Source organism: Hippoglossus hippoglossus, chromosome 14 (genome assembly GCF_009819705.1).
Source record: "Hippoglossus hippoglossus isolate fHipHip1 chromosome 14, fHipHip1.pri, whole genome shotgun sequence".
In the NCBI taxonomy this organism is placed as follows: Eukaryota; Metazoa; Chordata; class Actinopteri; order Pleuronectiformes; family Pleuronectidae; genus Hippoglossus; species Hippoglossus hippoglossus.
In genome coordinates this window covers 1,315,521-1,336,179 of record NC_047164.1, presented here as the reverse complement: position 1 = coordinate 1,336,179, position 20,659 = coordinate 1,315,521, and the positions used below count along the sequence as shown (strand labels likewise).

Here is a 20,659-nt window from a genome sequence, read left to right as displayed (position 1 = left end):
AGCACGAAGAGGCAAACACACGGCAGCTTCTCTCAGAATCTCTAACAACTCAAAAGAGGAAAATAACATGAAACAAACTCAGAAACTCTTTTTGCAGTGAAATCACAGGTTCATTTACATATTAGTTTAACTCAGGCAGTGACACACGTGACAGAATGTGTTAATTTTCATTTGGATAATTTATTATTTTCCCTGTTTTAAAAACAGAAAAGCTAAACATAAACCTGCAGGGAGGCAAATTACAAAGTGAAACCAAAACTGACCAGATCAAATGAAACAACAGAACAAACACATGAAGCTCGGTTCAGACTTTCAGCTGACAACACAGCCTTTCCTCCAAAAAACTATATCTGCAAATATTTCAAAGTCCACACCATCATTTTATTATACAGGCTAAATCGCTCTGACTTGACAAATCTCCGGATTTGAGATGTGGTTGTTTTTCACACTTACCGTCAGGGAGGTTGTGTATGAACCTTTCGATTTCATTCACATATTGAGGAGGAACATTTGTCTCACGAGTACAGAAGCTGGGACCTGATCCAGAACCTGCTTGAAACTGATGTTCATGATTTCTTTTTAAAAATCCTATCTGACAGAAACTGGTCCGACCCAGATAGACTCACGAAGGGCGAGAAACACACGGAGAGAAAAACAGGCGGATGAATGGATGAGTAGAAGAAGCCAAAAAAGTGTCTGATTAAAAAAAGGAAACGACAAAATAAAGACCCAGTTTTTTAATGTCAGACAACAGTGGCATTTTGTTTTCCTCCCCAGGGAGAAACACGTGGATAAAAGCAGGTCAGGGAGAAGTAACAGGAAGGAGCAGCGAGGAGAGAGGTACCACAGTTTATCTTCATGAAATCCCAGTTTAGTTTCTGATAGTGTGATGGTCAGGAAAGATTGAAGAGTGGTTTTCCAGCCTGATGGATTGTGGAGAAAAGGAGCAGCGAGCGGCGACAGGACGGGAGCTGGATGAGAGGATGCAGAGATGCAGAAGAGTGAAGTGGGGAGATAAGTGAAGAAGTGGGCCGAGCGAAGGAGGGAGGAGAAGAAACCGAGATTAAAATGTGTAGGGGAGGAGAAGCAGAGGTGGGAGGAGGAGGAGGAGGAGGAGGAGGAGAGGGGCAGATGACGACCTGGCACGTCTCCGGAGGATCCCGGCGGCGATCCAGCTGCTTCTGAAGGCCACTTTGGAAAAAGCCAGTTAACGGTGCCAGCAATACAGGAAGAGAGGGAGAGAGACAGGCTGAGGACGAGAGGGGGAACAGGAGCGAGGGAAGAATGGAAGAGTAAAAGAGAGGAGAATGAAATATGAAGGAGGAGAGACAGAAGAGATGCAGGACACGGGGGGGACGGGGACGCAGGGAGGAAGGACAAAGACACACGTGTGAGTCACAGACAATGATAAACCATTTATATCTAAAAGCGAAATAATTCAGTTGTTTCATTTGTAAACGATTGTTACCTGAATTTTAATTAAGTGAAAATAAAAACAAGCATCTAGAAGAAAAACGTGATTCATGGAGGAGTTTTAATCTGAGCTGAGTTCTTCCAGCTGACGTGTTCTCAGGAGGATTAAACAGATGATATTTATTGTGGTGAGACGAAGTTGTGAATGTTCCAGAGTCTGACGCTCTGATAGAAAGATTTAAAAGTTCTCAGATCAACACTTTTCAATTTTCATATTTTCCAGAGCAGCAGAGACACAGGACGTGATATTTCTCAGGATGACACTTGATTCAGACTTTTCAGAATCGTGCTGTTGATGCAGCAGGAAGGAATAAGATGTTGGAGAAGAGATCGTCTGAGACTGACGATGCTTTGAGAATAAAGGACACTTGTCTTCGTCGTTCTCGTCCCTCCTCTTCTTCTCCTCCTCTTCTTCTCCTCCTCTTCTGCTGTCGCTGAGAAACACAAATGCTGTTAAAAATAACGAACAAACCTCATCAGCTGATCTCCGGCCTGAGTGAGCAGCCACAGAAACATCCTGTTGGCGTTTTAAAACGTTCCCTGTCACTTCCCACAGAATAATGGTGGCAGGAGGTATCCTCCCATGAGGCCTTATGATAATAGGCCCATATGTGCCGCGCCGCCGCGATGCCAATTAATTTCTACACAAAACTTGTGAGGCCGCGCTGCGGAGTACGGTGACCTCCAGACACGGGTGCAATGACAAGGCGTGTTTTTACAGAGCGCCGAGCAGCGCCGAGGGACGACCGGGGGGTGCAGGGTGGTTAGTTAGCAGATTGACCTTTCCCATAAGGCACCAGCTCATCGCCTTGTTCCTTTTGTGACTAGATTAGAGAATTTAAATGCAGTGGGAGGTCAGCGGGGGATTTACTGTCGACCGGAGTCTGTCACCATCTCTAACTCTTCCCCGCGGCCGTGTCGCAGCCTGAAATACACAAAGGGATTGAGGAGAAGGTGTGGGAGACGAGAGGGGAGACACAGGAGATTAAAAGGGGGAGGGTGGCGAAGGACGGAGAGAAACAAAGAGAGACAGAAAGGGAGGCGAAGCAAATTAGAGAGGGAGAAGACGGGAAGCAAATCAGCGAGACAACGTGAGGGAAAGGAAGAGATGGAGGAAGAGACAGGCAGTGAGGAAGACGAGGAGAAATAATCTGATGAAAACAGAAAGAGAAAGATAAGGAGGGACGACAGGTACGATGGGAAAGAGACGAGAGAGGAACAAATGGAGTCGGGATGAATCCAGACAAACGGAGGAAAGAGGAGAAGAGGGCGAGTTCTGACGAATGAAAGCGAAGGAGCGAGGGAGGAAGTGAAGACAGAATCAGTGAGGAGAGGCCGGCAGGGCCGCGGTGAGTCGACAGAAGAGCAAAGTAATGAACCTGCCTGGAGCCTAAAAGAGAAATGGATGTAAAATTGATCGCACTGCATGAAGGATTTCAGCGTCTTTTAATCTCCACACTTCCTGTTCGGTGGCTGTTGATAATCCTGAAGCGTCATCGGACAGGACGCTGCGTCACCGAGAGCCGGGGCGGCGGCGGTGGCGGCGGTGTGGTGTCTGTCGGCGCCGTCACGTGACACAGACGTGGTCACGGAGGTTTGAGGATCGAGGTCATAATTAAAAAGATTTGCCTCGTTTGTAGGAACTGAAAGTTATTGGCACAGCCGAGAAAGTGACCAGTGATGTCATAGTGATGTCATTGGGGTGACCTCGGCGTACAAACCGCACGTTGCATTATGGGAAGTCGTATCTCGTGTTTTTGGAGCTTGACTCGTGCAGTAAAAAGTATTCACTTACGTAACCACAACAAGTGTGGACGAAGGTCAAAGGTCAACTTCACTATGACCTCACACGACACCTTCTTGGTGTAATTTATTAACGTGATATCTCCGGAACTCCTCGAGGGAACTTCTCCAAACGTGGTCCAGATGTTCACTTGGACTAACAGTGATTAGACTTTGGTCATAGGTCACTGTAACCCCCCCCCCCCCCCCCCCCTTGTGTCGGTGCTGAGCCGAACAACAGTCACGTGACGAGGAGCTGAGGAGGTGAAGCACGAGCCGAGCTTCATATTCAATTGATGCTGCGCTGCTGCCGTCCCTGCTGGTCCCTGACAGAGGTCGAGGAGGATTATGAATTATTCACATGTGCTTCTAAACTCGGCAAAAAGAAACAAAACACTGTACAACTTTAAATTCACACAGTCACACACACACACACAAACACAAACACACTAAACGCTAAAGTGCAGATGCTAAAATTAACTAACCACCTTTGGCAGGATCTTGAGTCTCTTCATCTTTTTCTGTCTTACCCTTTTCTTCCCTCCTCCTCCTCCTCATCCTCCTCCTCCTCCTCCTCTTCAGCTGGTTCCTTCCCTGCACACACAGAAACACACTTTGCGGAACATCGGGGGTCCCACCACACTAACACAGACATTCAAACATACGTGAATGCAGAGCGAGTGTCACAGGTCAAAGTTCAGCAAAGTTGAAGATTCCCGCTGCAGTTTTGCTTCGCTCTCGATTTCTCCAGAATCATTTTGTAGTTTGATGTTCGATAGGACCTGTGTTTGTGATAACGAGATTTGATTGGCTAGCACGGGTAAGAAAGTATTTAAAAAGTTGAGCTTTTCTCAACTTAGCTTCATTAATATTGTATTATCACAATCAATTTTTGTCTAATTGTGGCAAAACTACACAAGGTTGTTTTCCAGGTGCTTTTTAGCCTGTGGATCTTTTGGTGTAAAGTTTCTTTATTGGGCTTCCTCTTTTATTTTGGTGATGTCACTCACCTTCCTGTCATTTCACTTCCTGCTTCCTGGTCACCTGATTAAGACTCACCTGTACCTGACCAGCTCTGTCCCTGCACTTCCCCCTCAGAAACCCCACATATATCACAGTTTTCCGACTGTCTTTGTCGTGTTTTCTCCTCGTGTACGAAGTTACTTTGCGCTTTTAGTATTTATGATTCGGACGAATATTTGAGTTTTTAACGTTGGATTATTCTCTGGACTCTGATCTGCTGCCTGCTCTTGGATTAGTTTGACCTGACTTCCCTTTTCCTCTTATTGACATTTAACTGAATCATCTCTGATCTTTGATTTAAGTTTTAGTTTCTACATTCGGGTCTTTTCTCCGTGTTTTCTCCTCACACAGTTGGTGGAGACCAAACCAGAGCAAAACGAGTTAAGTTATGGTGAATATTTGATCGATAAAGATGAGATTTGCTCAACTTTAAAAGGTGATGATGCGTCAGGTTTGCTTTTTGCGCTGCTCTCCTTCCCACAGCGACTCAGAAACTGGTGAATGTTTCTTAAAGTTCGATTTGGAGAATTTACAAACTGAACCAGAGGCGATCGAGCTTTTTAAATTACTGCCCCTTGTTTCTGGAACAACTCTCCACTCACTGTCTGATAAACAAAATCTACTGCGGCTTAAAACTCAATGGTCATCACTATGCTTCTTCTCTATTATTATTATAATTCGTTTTATATTTCCCACATAACTTATAAACACAACTTAACAATATAAACCTAAATCAAGCTTTTTGTTTATCATTTCTGCATTAACATGAATTTGTATTTACATTTTACGTGAACGCTGTTTATTCTCGCTTCATGTGAGATAATATTTGATGAATGCATCGTATGTTGTTATTTCCTTTATCTAAATGTCACCTGCCTTCATGGAGCCTTTACTTTCTGTTCAGCCTCATGTATTTATAACTGAGAACTCCTCCCCCTCCTCGTAGTTGCACATCTGTTTGTGTATTTATGGGCTCGGTGCTGTTGAATATATACGTCTTAATGTTCCTCAATAATGTATCTGCTGTTAGGGTGTTTACATCTGTTTCTGCAAGTAGTTAAAAAGCTCTGTGTAAATAACATGTATTATCACGATTGTGTTTCTGAGGCTCATCACAGTTTGTCCGTGAAGAACTTTGACTTTATAAATCCAGGTCCTTTTTAAAAATCAGAGTAATCAAGGGAATTTTCATCAGCGTTGGATTTAGTCCAGCGGCAAATCCTGATGTATTCATCTGATTGCCCAACTCTATCACACACACACACACACACAGACACACACACACACACACACACACACACAGACACACACACACACACACACACACACACACAGAGGATTTGTGTTCACCGCTCTGTACTAACACCTTCCTCCAGACTTGCCTTAGGCGGTGCAGCAGAAGCTGAATTATTTAACAAATCAAGGTCCCAGGCTATGTATTTATATGATATCGGTAATGAGGCCGCTGGAGATTGTGCAGTGAGTTACTGAGAGGAGTGTGTGTCTGTGTGTGTGTGTCTGACCCTGAGTACACATGATGCTTCACTGAGTGCACAATAGTCTCCTTCTATTCTTCCCACAGGAGCTGCTGTTTCATCACTACCTCCATTGTCTGTATTATCTCTGGATGCTAAGTGTGTGTGTGTGTGTGTGTGTGTGTTGGTCTGAGGGGACAGAGTTGTGTAATATGGGGCTGAGAGCAGTCAGTGATGTTCAGGAGTTCCAGAGCGCTGCCTGTGCTTTGTGCGTTCTTGTGCGACTTGTGTAGATTCATGTTGTAGAAGAACAAAGTCTAAATATCCCCAGTCCGAGTTCCACTGTTTGTACCGATGATGTCATTGGTGTCATCGCCCTGTGAAGGTCTCGCCATTATAATGGAGACGGTCAGAAACCAGATTCTCCTTCAACAAGACACCTGGACTCTGCAGCATCTGAAACCAGGAGAATGTAGTGATGTTGGGATCTTGGGTGGCAGATGTCACTCAAGGTTTAATGGTAACGTTTGTCTTCAGGATCAGTTTGTGGCTTCGGGCAGCGACTGTGCAAATTGTACACAAAAGACAAACCTCTGAAAAGGTTGAATCCTACAACTGAAGGAATCGACGTAAGGAAAAATGATTTTTGTCAAATTAAGTCAGCGGGCGATCAATCCACAGTGTCAGTTAGTTCTGTGTCTGTCGTCTTTTACGCTGTGGACACAGATGTTTGTTTGTGTCTTCGGCTGAAACGTCTTCCTGCTGCAGCACATTTAAAAAGTTGTTTTCTCAAAAATCGCCTGAGGAGAAAGAAGTCAATTGTAATTGCAAAGCAAAAATATGATAATAGTAGAAAATGGCTGTAGGTGTAATTTTCTCAGGTGGTGAAGTTGAAACAGTCGTTACCTGTGTTTTCTGTCTGTGAAGCTCGTCTCTCCGTCTGTGATCTATTAAAACTCAGAACGACTCCTCAACGTTACGCTTGAAGACATATTAAAGACATTTCCTTTTTCCAATTTACTGTCACAACTCCACTTTCTTTATTCATACTTTTTTTTAATAGTTTTGTTCACTTAAATCTGTTTATTATTGACATTATAATTACGTTGTTGTGTTGATTTTCAATCACAACCTGCTACTTTAAATCTCTTGTGTGTTTTTATGATTCATCACTTTATGCAGAATGTGTTGCTTTGTAAGTTCTATAAGATCTTTGTACATGTTTGTATTTATTCCTTAATTGAATCACATCCACGATTCCTCCTCTTGTTTGTTTCTTCCTGAAAGTCCGTGATCTACACTTTAGTAATTAACCTCCCGGCTCCTCTTCACCACCTCGACACGTCTTTGTTTCACTTCACAGCTTCTCCCTTAATGAGCGGCTGCTCTGATTGGCAGCTGTACTGGTGGAGAGCGCCGGCTCGTTGTCATGGTGGACTTTTCTTAATTAGAGCAGATTCTTCACCCAGCCTCCGTAATGACTCCAGGCGGGGTTGCTAGGAGATTTGTGACACGACTCCAAAGCTTTTATTAGGATGAATGGAGAGGCGTGACTGTGTCGCACAAACACACACAGCTGTTCCTGTGAGGACACTGCATTGACTTCCTTTCTCGGTGGAACTAAACATATCTCTAACTCTGACGTGACCTGAACCAGGAGATCAGAAATGATGTTTTTACTCATTAGAACCAGACTTCGGTCCCCATGAGGTTCCCTGGTCCTGACAAGGTCAGTGTTTATGATGGATAACGTCCTAAAGACAGAAACACACACACACACACACTCTCCCTTAAATATTCAGACATATTAGAACATTATAAATAATCCATGATGAGCAGCATAAGGACAAAAGTATGTGGACACCACTGTTGTGTATTGGGGCTTAGTTCCATCGAAGATAAATCGTAATAAGACGGAATCGGAAGCCTTCATTGATGCAGTGGTCCTAAAACTTTGTGACAGTGGTTTGAAGACGAACTTTCAGGGTGAGAGCATCAGTATGTAAAGAGCCAGGTGCAGGACATTACTTTACAAATGTTCCAATGTGGGGAATTTCTTGTTGCCTCAGTTTTATAAAACTTTAAATTAAATATCTTTTGTGTTGGATCAAACATTTTGTGTTGGACCTTGAGAACCTGAGGCATCATTGAGCCTGTGAGGTTGTTTGTGTACTGGACTGTTGGTTTGTTGGTTTGTCAACAGGATAACACAAGAACTACTAAACAGGCTTCCACCTAAACCGTCTCCTTTTAGCTCACGTTTATTCTCCATTGCTTGATGCACTACTTCTTTCAACCATCTTATCCATGTGACTTCATGCAACCTATTGTCAAACCAATACTATGAGTTAAGAGAAGATAAAAAGCATCTGAGAACAACATCTATGTGTTTATGAGCGAGATTACACAAAAACTCCTGAAGGTGTTTCTATTAAACTCGATGGAAAGATCGGTCAAAGGCCCAGAAAGAACTTGGATTCTGACAAAGGGGCCGAACAATGATATTATCATGTTTTTTAATCTTTCACCGATTTCCCAGAGAGTAATTTATGGATCTTAATGAAGAAGAATCCAGCAGAGAGGCTTATAATCGCTTCTATACAGATAAACCTGAGTCTACTCCACATGTTTATCTTTAGACTCCTCATTTAGCTGCTGTATATTTACCTGAACTGAGCAGATGAACCTCTTTATGCTGTCGTTCTATCAAACAGGAGTTCCCTGTTTGATAGAGTTCACACTGCTCACTGAGTGTGAAAGTATTGTGTTCGCACTCGACACTCGGAGGTGCAGACCTCGTCGTTCCCTCGTTTCTCTCTCTCTCCCTCCCTGTGATAGATGCTCCCTCGCTCACACTCGCACACGTTGACTCTCGCGGCTCCGATGGTCGCCTGCCAGCCGCTGACACGTCGTCGCTCAGTCGGCATCTGCCAAACGGTGCCGCGTGGAAGTGTCTGACATTCAGCGGCAACAACCCCCGACAACACTGATCAAACAGCAGATATAAAGCTTACACACGGAGCGAGCGGCTTATCAGCAGCCAGCAGCACAGGTCTGAACTCTCTCCATGTTGCGTTCATCTCAATAGACGGGAAACTCAATGGCACTTGAGTTCACTCCAACCCGAGTCGCTCCTGTTTGATTCCATTTGACTCCGTGCACGTCTAGCCCAATGTAATGCATTCAGTGCATCTCTCAGCTCCGTGAGGAACGAGTCCTGAAGTTATGTTTCTGTGATTGTGGAGCAGCAGAGAAACGAGCTGAGCTCAAGAGGAGACGAGTTTGAGTCTGTGCAGGAAACTGATCCGAGCAGATGAAGCGTCTAAAGTCCGTCTGACATGGAAAGGAAGCAACCGTTAAAAATGGTTTGACATTTGCATATGAATGAACGTTCATTGTGTCACTTTATGTAAAATGTAAAAGTGATTCAACCTAATGGCTTAAAGAGAGTTTGAAATCGTTTAAAGTCGAGTTGCCTTCATTCAGTCACAGGTGAAGCTGTGATGTTTAAAGTCTGAGTCCTCGTTAGACGTGAAAAATTATTTCTACGTGTGCGTTGCCTCTTTCTTCGGCTCTGGAGATTGCGAACATGCAGTAAATGGACGATTCTGCAGCTCGTATTCATTCAGGGGCAATGAGGCTTGATGAAGTGAACCAGTCATGGGTCTCCAGTAACATGAAGGACTCTAGATCCAAACTCAGGATGTGGTTTTTCACCTCATTTTCATCTTGTTCACATCAACAACACAAAGACCGTTGATAACAATGGACGAAGACTCCAGATCCAGAAAGTGAAGCCAAAGCAGAAAGTGAACTGAAATCTGAGACAAACACAAGATGGCGACACTCGATATTTTAGCTTCACATTTGCACGACAAGAGGAAGTAGAGACATCTTTATTTTAAATGCACATAACGGCAGCTTTCAAACATTGATGAATAATCATGAGACACATGTTCTGGATTAAAAACATCAGACGACATGACAGAGTATCAGTAACGCTCCATGTTGAAGTGCTCACTCGTATATATTATGGATCTGGACCAGGAACTAATCACTCGTCCGTTGGCCCGTGTCCCGGCCTTCCTCCAGATTTAATTAACATCTGCTAACAGGTTTTTGGAATATCCTGCTGACAAATGAACGCCACCGAAAACATCAAGTCTTTGGCCGAAGCGTTAAGCACTCTGCTTTATGGAGGCTGTAAAAGCGGAGGGAAGAATTATCTGAGCGACGTCAGCTGCTGCGATCTAAGGTAGAACATGGCTGCCGGGCGCCATGTTTGTAGGAGATATGACGTCTGTAGTTCAGCTCGTGAGGAGGTGACGCTGTTATTCTGTTGTTCTCTGTGAGTGTAGAAGACGACGTGTTGTTTTAAACTGCAGATCTATAACGATTCCTCTCCGCGCTTCAGTATCGGCTGAGAAATTAGCGTCCGGGGGTCGTGTGAGGACTCGCCGGCGATGGATGGAGTCCTCGCTCAGCTGTCTTTGTGCAGGAAATGGATGAGAAGCAGCGGCCTCCTCTCTAAGCCGCTCAATAAGCCGTTGCAGAACAAGGATTTCCATTTGCATTCGGAAGCAAAAAAAAGAAGGAGAAGATCCTCAGATTGTGGATTAGTCGACTGAATTCGCTGCTGAACGAAAGAATTAGGAGTTTGGGGAGAATTAATGGGCAAATGGGGAAAAGGGTCTATTTGTCCCACTTTGAGGGGTGTGTGTGTGTGCACATGACACATACCAGTCTTATATCTATAGAACTATTTCTATCCTGTGGAGCCGAGAAGAAAAAAGGTTTATTTTAATATGAATATATTGTTGCTTTTTCTAACTTTGTCGTCTGAAACGTTTGTGAATCACCAGCAAACTCCATATGTATATGGAAATGAGAGAACACCCTTAAATGAATAAATATGAACCAGCCCTTTCTTATCCGCCCGTAGTTTCTTATCCAACACATCAAACGTTAGCTCTTAAAGAGCAGGATGCTGAAGTGACTCTGGTGAAGACTCTACATTATCATCCTGGACGGTTTTGACAACCACATGTTTCACCTTTTCAGATGTTACCGTGCAACTGAAAAGTATATTTCTGGTCTGAACTGTAAAGAATCTGCCTGCACCAGATTTATTTCAGCTGAATAAAGTGAACTTTGCTTTGACAGCCTGATCCTCACTTGATGCTCAATGAGAGCTGAGGTGTTATTTTGAAGGAGACGTGTTTATAAAGGATTTTTGTGAATTTAAAAATTCTGCGAAGTTAAAAAAAAGCTGAAAGTCTGAGGTAAATTCAGATCCTCTCCTGAAACCTCTCGTCTCCAAATGTGAGGAATTACAAACTGTGCCGTTTAACAGCCTTTAACTGCCGGTGCTCATCTGCTTCTGTTGTGGAACACTGTGTTTTTGTAAGAGGTGGAAAATCTAGCCAAGGGCAAAACGCTCCGAACGACTCGACTCAGTAGAGAAACAGCAGATTTTTCTCTGTTTATACAGAAAGTTATTGTCCTTGTTGTCGTGTCTAATTCAGTGTCTCCTTGCAATCGCTGCATAAGAAACGTTACTCTTGCTCTCGCAGCTTTCTGCTCCTTCGTCCTCGGAGCTCGTTTCCACGGTGAAGACTCTGCTGCACGTTTCCCGTTGAGCTGTGACAAAAGGTTGCTCTGATTTCGTGCCTTTTTCCTCTCCTGTCCTTCCACCTCCTTTATTTCATGATCCAGACAAACTGTGACAATTGCCAGTGTCACTCTGCCTCATGTGAAGGTTCCTCTGACTCGTGGTTCGCCGACTGCTTCGTCCGCCGGGAGCTTTCACACTGACGACTTCCTTCTTCTTGAAAGTGCTCTCTGTCTCGCTTGCCCTTGATGGAACATAATTGATATGCGGCGGCTGCAGATCCATAAAAGCTTCTTCTCCTGCTTTTGCACTTAAGTAAAACTTTGCTAATGGATTATAAACTTTATTTACCCAGTCGTGAAATAGAAAAGACACATAAGCTAATGCTTTAAATTATAAATGTTGTGTTTTCAGGCTTTTAGTGTTTAACATTGTTTGGTATTTTTCTTCTGTCTAAAGGTTTCTTTTATATAATTTAAAGAGCTGTATGAATAAGATAATTATAATTATTATATCTACACTGGCTCATGCACTAATGTGTCTCATGTATGAGTTGCTCCATGTGTAGATTTTAAACTTGATATCAAACGACGACGACTCAAAGCAGTTGTTCCTGAGAAGCTGCAGCGCTGACGTGAGAACCAGGAGAAACGTGTGATGTCTCACTGGACAGATGACGACATGTTCCACACTAACTACTTTACACATAAAGTGATAACTGATTTTTAATATTGACCACGTGCACAATCAGAAATCCACCCACAGAGGATCTTCACCAGCTCAGCAGGTTTTCTGAACTTCCTGTCGAAGCTGTCGATGGTTAAACACGACAGTGAGGAATAAAACAGATCCTGGATTATTCAGAATTGACTTTCCACTGATTTGCTGAACACATTTATCAGGTGACGTTCTGGACCAGTTCAGGTTCTGGACATGTTCTGCTGTGAAACACGTTGTTGCCTAGACGATGGATCGTCGTGGCGTTCAGGGGGTTTTGTGCCCTCACCTGCTTCTGTGATTCACGACTTTGAATTCCGTTGATTTGAACGAACCGTCCGGATCAACGGACAAATCCCCTCTGATGATCGAGCAGCGAGACGAGGGACTGAGCGGCGCTCGTGCGATGTCCCGGTCTGAGGGAGTGGACGCCGTTTGTCCTTCTTATTGACGTCTTCAGGCCAAGTTGTCAGCTTGTTTCCTGAAGTGCAGCGCTGTGACGTTTCGAGCCAAAACAGACGCCATTTGCTGACGGATCAATACGACGTTTCAGAGACAAAACCTCTCAGGGACAAAGCAGCCGGAGACGTGAGGGTGAAACCGAGCAGTTTGCTTAAAGGCGACTGTTCTGCCGAGAGTTTTTGTTGTGTTGCAGAATATTTCACTTTAAACGGGTCGTTTGCGTCGCCCGCTCTGTCTGTTGGGGAGACTTTTATTTCATGACCATTATCTCATCCTCGTGCTGTTCCCTCAGAGGACCAGGAATGCAATCCGTCATCCAGCGGTGACAGTCACACCCCACAAAGACAGCCTCTTCGTTTCTGACTCAATGAACCCGCGGTGCCGCTGCCAAGCGACGCTAAACGCTGAATCATTTTTCATGCCTTTCTCCCCGTCCCATTCTCCTCCAGCCGAGTGTTAGCTCATCAGAGCAGGGGCTGTCTGCCGCCTGCCAGAGCCATCATCTACATCACCGCGCTCCAGCGGAAACACAATCGCTGCCTTCTATGGAAAAACCAAACGCCAGAGAATAACAGGAGCAATATGTTTCTCTCCTGTCTCTGTTCCAGCAGCGTGGACGGGACGGCCACGGGAGAGAGAATGAAACAAAACCACTCGGACTGACGGAGAGAGAGGAGCAGCTGCTCCTCCTGCTCCGGAGTTTAACATCGACTGTAGAACAAAAACAGAGTTTAATGAAATCATTAGTTTGAGGAATTTGTCTTGTTATGAGAAAAATGTTCACATCTGAAAAGACGACATAATTCAACAAAAACCTTGAAGTCGACCTGCTCCTCTGATTCCTGACTTTCTACCTTAAACACATTCAAAAAATGTATAAACAGAATATTTCTAACACAGTGCTGTGTGGGAGATGCACAGTTTGAGTTTATTTATAACATGTTCACTGTCTGATTCATATTTACGTTTAGTGAACAATGCAGAAGCTATATGAGCATTTATCTGAATTTTAAATCCGAAACTTTCTTTCCTCAGCTTCAGTTTCAGGAGACATTCAGAAAAACAGTTGGTGGAAGTTAACACGTTTAGATACAGATAGAGTTCCTGACACTCGATGGTCCCTCGGCTGACGCTGTGGTTCTGTCCCACCTCAGTGTCTCAGTAACCATTAGACCTGCTGTCTGTCAGGCTGGTAGCCGGAGCTCAGTAAGAGGAGTAAACATGCCATCGTCCTTGTTAGCATCACTGTCACCTGTAGCTCGGATCTTAATTATCTGGGAACCAGCGCCGCACTGTACCGAGCGCACACACACTCACAGCTAATCAGCCTCCTCCACCAGATTCCTACCTCTCGGCCACTGTGCCGTCAAATTACCTCCAACCTCCTCTGCAGCTTCATCTGCGAGGAGCAGCAGCAGCTTCCATTACAAGCTCAGCAGATGGTTGGAGCCGGGGCGGAGGCGCAGCGATCGTTAACCTGCTGGGCTCGTTGCTATGTGCACCTCGTCTCTTCTCATTCAGATCTCCGCTCCCACACGTCAAAACCTCCCCACGCGCTCCGACTCTGGAGAACTCAACCTGCCTGTTAGAGTCCATGGGAACAGCCATGCACTGAACAGGTCTGTCCTTCAGGTTGAGAATAATGTGGCTGAACTATGGAAGTTCACCAGTGACATTTCCCCTGTTAACAGATTTGTTTGGTAGTTTCACTCTTGTTGATGGTGAAGAACAGAGGAAGTCGCTCCTTGTTAAGATCTATGAGACAAATTGTGATTCGTGAATATGAGCTTTACTAAAAATTAGATTGATTGATTGACCAGACATCTTGTCCTCTGAAGAAATCCACATCTGGTCTGAAATTAGTTTGAAAGATGTTTTTTAGACACAAACTCTAATAAATTGTGTCTGGACATTTTTCCAGGAGTTTGTTAGACATCTGAAGACGCAGCAGGAGATTGATGAATCTCCTCGTCTGTCCAAGCTGACGTCTTCCTCGTCTACGTGTACGGCTCCTCTTCTTCATCCTGAGATATGTGTTCTTCCAGTTTCACGTCCGTCACGTGTTAGAAACCTGACGTGTTCAGTGATGTGATGATGTGGATCTAGTCCATGGAAAAGCAAACGGTTTAAACCACCTTGATTTAAAAAAAAAGGGGTGAAATTCATCCATTTGTTCCAGACATTGGCGCCGTGAGGAAACTTCCTGATGACGGTTTCTTTATTTCTCGGAGGTGTTTCCTCTCCAGCCTCATCCGGCAGCAGTGAAATGTCTCTGAGCTCATCACAGATCTGCAGCTAATGAGAATTTAATGGCATCCGGTCCCATATTTAAGCTAAATGCACATTTGTTGCAGCTGAGTTGAGCCTAAACTCTTTTGGTTTCCGAGTGTTTTCAGAGATCCTCCCCACGATGGGGGTTCATTTCGAAGCTGGACTCGGCGTCGCTCCTTGTCCTTGTGGGTGAGCGTAGCGCCGGCTGCTCTCTGGACCTTAATAAACCTTATTATGATGACTTACTCACTATTTCAGCTCAAACTGCACATCCAGACAAAAGGCCATTGGTCCTCGTTAAAAATGCATGTGCAGAGACTTTACTGACGCAATTCACTAAGATGGGACTGAGCCGGTGTTTAGTTGCACACAGCGAAGGTTTTGTGAGAACGGATGAGAATAGTTTTTATTGAGCTGCGATAAAGATAAAAGTTATTCCCTCCAATTTAAAATATATTTATAAATCACAGTGATGGAGGAAGCTGAAGGTGAATGACTCAGAGGGAGGGAATAAAACAAGGAAGGACATAACGAGGGAAGGAAATAAAAAGTAAACAAGGAAGGATATAAGGGCATAATGAAGGAAGGAAATAAATGTAAATGAGGAAGAAACTGCACCGGGAAATAAGGAAGAAAGGAAGGAAATGAAGAATTAAGAAAGGAGGGTAATGAGGGATGAAGAAAGAAAATGAGGAGTGAAGTTAGGAATGAAACAAGGGATGAACTATAGATGGAAATAAGGAAGGAAGTAAACAACGACATAAAGAGGGTAGGAAGCAAATTTGGCAGGATGGGGACGTGGAAGGAAATGCAGAAGGAAGTTATATAACAAGGAAGAGAAGAAACATGGAAATAATTGGAAGCAAGGAAGGAAGGAATTAAGGAAATGTGTCACGAAGGAAGGACAGAAGGAAGGAGGAAAGGGAGCAAGGAAAAAAGGAAGGAAGAAGATGAGGAAATATGACAGGAAGAAAATAAGGAGGAGGGAAATTAGGAAAGTAGGAAGAAAGGAAATAAAGAAATATGGCAGGGAGGAAAAAGGGACGCAGGAAATAAGAAAGGAAATGTAGATGGAAGGGATGGAAATAAGTAAAAAGATGAAGAAATGACGCTAACAAGGATGGAAGGAGGGAATAGTAAGGAAGGGAGGAAATAAAGAAATAAGGAAGGAAGCATGGAGGTGTAGGAACATGCTCAGCTGGAGGTGAGTGACAGTTTGATTGGTGGATAGTGATTTCAGATGGCTGTGATTTGACTGAGCTCACTTCCTCAGATACAGAGCGACGTGCCTCCTGGCGAAGAGGAAGAAGGAAACACAGCAGAGCAACCATGAAACCTGAGGGAGGGAAACTGTATTTTTTGATATATCCACTGTTAATAATACAGGAAGATTAATAAATAGATATGATATAAAAGTTTCTAAAGGAGGGAAACTGGTGAGAAAGTCTCGGTACTGGTTCGTTTTCCTTCAGGAGAATCGTGGACGCTTGTTTTGTGTTGATTTTCTAAATGACTCATTAACAGAGAAACGATCTGGAGGAGAAAACACAGAGTGACCGACTCCTTCAGGTGTTTAACAGCTGAGTCAGCAGAACGCTGGAGAGTCACTGGAGTGAGAAGGTAGAAAACTGATCAATTCACTCTGCATCGGTGGCAGACGCGGAATTTGTCACTAGGTGCTTTTTAAAAAACAATTAAAATCAGTAACGTGCGTCGGAGGAGTCTTTATGACGTCGTCATATTTAAAACAAAGGCAACTTGTATGATTCTAGTTTTAATTTGAATGTCAAAAACCTGTGATTTAGTTACGTGGTGATTTAGCTGCTTGGGGTTCGAACCGTCTTTGCTTCAGGTGAAAGTGGCCGTCACGGTACATTAACAGGTTCCACCCGTTCTAACGAGGTAAAGCATGTTCATTTTGACGAACCTTTATTTCGTGATACATATTCAACCACGTCTTCCTGCGCCCGGCTCTGAATCGCCAACGCAGGGCCGTAATTGGCTGTTTTCCTCCCCAGAGTGAAGCATGCTGGGAGTGATGCAGACACATGGATGAGAGGCCAAACAACAATAACATTCATTATGTATCAGACTGGGACGCACCTGAAGGGACGGACAGACAGACGGAGCAGGAAACTGACAGACGCTTGAATGATGGACAAACAGAGAGTGGAGTGTAATGTCCAACGTCCAATCAGACACACACACACACACACACACACACACACACACACAGTGAGAGACATGGATTTACACGCTGACAGAAAGAACAGACAGATTGGTTATTTGTTATTCAAGCGTTTCTCCGCAGCAGAAATGATCTAATTTGATGAATTAAACATGAAAAAGGTGGAAGCGGATAAATGATCTCACAACAAGAGTCAGAGTATGAAGTATTCAGATACTTTACTGAAGTAGAAGTACTGATACCAGGCAGTGAAACAACCCCAGAGCAGGAATGAAGTAGTGCTGTCGTCTATATTCCAAACTGTTTGTCTTTTGGATGACAGGGGCCTGGTGTTCGTTGTTGTACGGATGGTTTTTTAAAATGAGTACAAATATTTTATAGTGTAAATATTCAAATTTGAACTAAGTATATTCAAAAACTTGTTTAAAAATAAAAGTAAAATCCTCATTTTGCAGTAAAACGATCTCAGTCCGTGTTTTACTACTTTACAGGATGTTTTTGGATTCGTGTTGCTGCTGCATTAACGTATATGATGCATTTTACTGCTGTAGACATTTTCAGCTTGAGCGAGTTTTAACTACTTTCTATAGACGACTGTAGTAAGTCGAGGAAGTTTTATCTACAGCATCATGTCTCCATAAAATCATCTGTAGCTTCACACTCGCACAACCACAGATCTACAACTTCAAAAAAATAAAAACAGGCCTGGTTTTGTGACGATGCATTTTCCAGATCATCAGAACGAGCTTTTAAAAACTTTATCTTGCATAAGAAGTTTAGATTATTATCTCGACTCGTAAAAAGATTGAGATTTTCACTGGACATGGTTGTACGTGAAAATTACAATATTTCCCTCTGAGATGTAGAAATATAAAGTTCAATCAAATGAAGAATACCAGAATTTGTAATTGTAATACTTCAGTACTTATTATTATTATGTTATTACACATCCTGCAGCTGTGGACCTGAGTTTGAGGGAAATAGTTTGAGATCTGATAGAAAAGGTGGGGTTTAAGACCCATACTGCAGCCAGCCACCAGGGGGTGATCAAGATGATTTGGCTCCATTTGTACGGAGCTGTCACGTCGTCCTTCTTTATTTAAAGTCGACAAACTGGAACAAAGCGGAGGATTAAACTTCACAAAGACGTCGACGACACAAAAATCTGATCTTTGTGTATAATTCAAGTAAAATATAAAAACTTAAAGAAAACCATCGTGTTCCTGTACGACATCGGATCAGATCAGCGAACAGTCCGATGCGGAACTGGGAGGTCGGACTTATCGTACATGATCTCTAAATACTGTATATTAACCTTTTGACTCCTCAGTCCTGAGAGTTGAACTGAAGCTGAAGTAAAGCAATTTATTCTTCCTTATCTTTCCAGAATACACTAAGTTACCAGTGTCTCGTGTAATAAATCCTGCCTGTCCAGTTATTATCTGTTGAGGTGTTCTAGCGCGGAGTCTGTTCAGCTTCTTGTTGTTGTTGTGCTGCTGCAGCCTCCGAAGAGACCTAGCTAACATTTCTAATCTCAAGTTGTTCTTCATATGCATCGTGCATTCAGGAAGTACCCAGACCCTCCAGTTTGTTAAACTGCAGCCTTTGCTCCACTTTGAAATGTAACTCCGGCGTCTACGTTGATGAAATAACGTTTTAACTACTGTAGTTTTTATTTTTGATTGATTTAAACAGGATCGTGCAAACATCTCCTGCAGGACGTCAGTTTTCAGAGAGTTAATTCTTGTACAAAGTGAAAATGTTTTATAATTATTATCCAAACCCTTTATTCTGACATTTGAAAACAAGCTCAGGCACGTCTCATTTCTCTTGATCCTTTCTGAGATGTTCCTACACCTTGTTTGGAGTCGACCAACGTTCTCCAGCTGCAGCCAAACGCTCATTGGATTGGACATTTGTAAAAGCTAACATCTGTACGAGGTCTCAGGAATGTCAGGAGCAAAAACCAGGCCATGAGGTGGAAGGATAAAAAACTACTGAGCAGATCTATGAAAGTTGGTGAAACGTGGGTAAACAAGCAATCCATTGGATTTTGGTGTGGATGCAGACAAAGGGGGGGGGATCAAGGAACTTTTCATCACTTTCTCTAACATTGGGTTTTGACATTTTTCTCAATTTACCTCAAAAGTAATTGATCTTAATGAAGAAATCCGGGCTCTTATGTCCGTGAGTGTGTGTTTGATGCAGCTTGATTGGATTTAAGGGGCCGTTGGGCCTTTGGCCTGCGAGCTCTGCTGTGCTTTAGTCCTCGAGGAGTTTGGAATAACCAGGACTGGAACTGGTTGAGCAGCCAAACTGATCCAATGAGGGAGAAGAGCCTGGAAACAGTCTCCGGACTGAAGCTTCTTCTCCGTGAAGGAAGCACGTAACAGAACTGAACTGTTTCCATCCCAAACGCGATGCTAAGATGTGGTCGTCCTGCTGGAAATCATTTATCTTAGCATAAGGCTGCAACATGAGAAAATATGAGAAAAAAAGTGAAGGGTCTGAATAATTTCTGAGCACACGTCGACTGCTTGTTGTGTTTATTTATTTACATTTTCGCTCTGTTTGCTTTCGAGCGACGCGTCTCGGATGGAGGAGAATCAGTCAATCAGCTGAAGCATGTGAGCGTGAGCGAGCTGTGGGTGAACGTGTGAGAGACGGGGAGCAATTTAGAGAATGCAAATTCCTCTCCTCCACGGCGAGGGAGGAAAGAAGCCTCTGAAAGCTCCTCACACAAAGCTCCACTTTCTTCCTCGTCCTCCGTCTCTTCACTGCCACACTGATCCCATTCTCTCTGCCTGCTTGTTTGTGGTGAGGCTGATGTTTGTAGGTTAGGGGGGGGTGCTCCGTGCTTTGATGCTACATCCAGCAGTTTCCCAGCGCCGTGCGTTTGATGAGAAGAAAGCGACGTGCAGGGTACCTTTTTTATTTTTATACTTAAAGAGGTTAAAAATCCTTTTATATGCTCAGAAACAGGTTAAGCTGCAGATGTCTCCGCACTTCAAATTAAAACATTCATTTGATTCTGAGTCTTTGTTTTTTCAATCCCACATGAGACACAGGGAAAACGCAGCTGCTCCTTCACCAGCAACGCTAGAGCAAAACATAAAAAGAGACTAATATGGCTCCTTAATGGACGAGGCAGGTCCTGAATCTTAAGTAAACCGGCGGGACGAAGGCCGCAGACACCAGGGTAAAGGCTCTGTTGTTCCTCGGGCTGCGGCTGGAGCTCCACTGGATGATGTGTTAATCAATAAATAAAAGGGGAAATCCCTAATAGGCTGGTGGTGAAGAGAAGAGGAGGCTACGGCTCCTGATGGATGTGGTGGAGGAAGATGCGCAGGGGGAGGCCAGACAGAGGAGTTCATAACTGACAGATCTTTAAACAAGTGTCTGAGGGAGGAGACGGTGGAGAGACGGACGGAGGTGGAGCGAGTCACAGCCGAGTGGAGGCAGAGAGAGAACAGGCCTGTTTGGGTTGAATGTCGGTGAGAGGAGGTGAAGTGCTTCAGACGGTTTTAATGGAAGGAGATTGAGCAGGTTTATGGAAAAGACATAAATACAAACGTCAGAAAGAGAAGAAAGGTCATTTATGAACTTAAAGGAGCTTTATGTTATGAAATGATTATTGTTTGCCCTCACATTAGTTAT

The 20,659-nt window shown here is 43.7% G+C and overlaps 1 protein-coding gene across 1 annotated transcript in view; it reads left to right on the top strand.

The window, feature by feature from the left end:
- sgcd (sarcoglycan, delta (dystrophin-associated glycoprotein)) overlaps positions 1 to 20,659 on the top strand; it is a 200,941-nt gene that overhangs the window by 88,022 nt on the left and 92,260 nt on the right. The window lies entirely within an intron of this gene.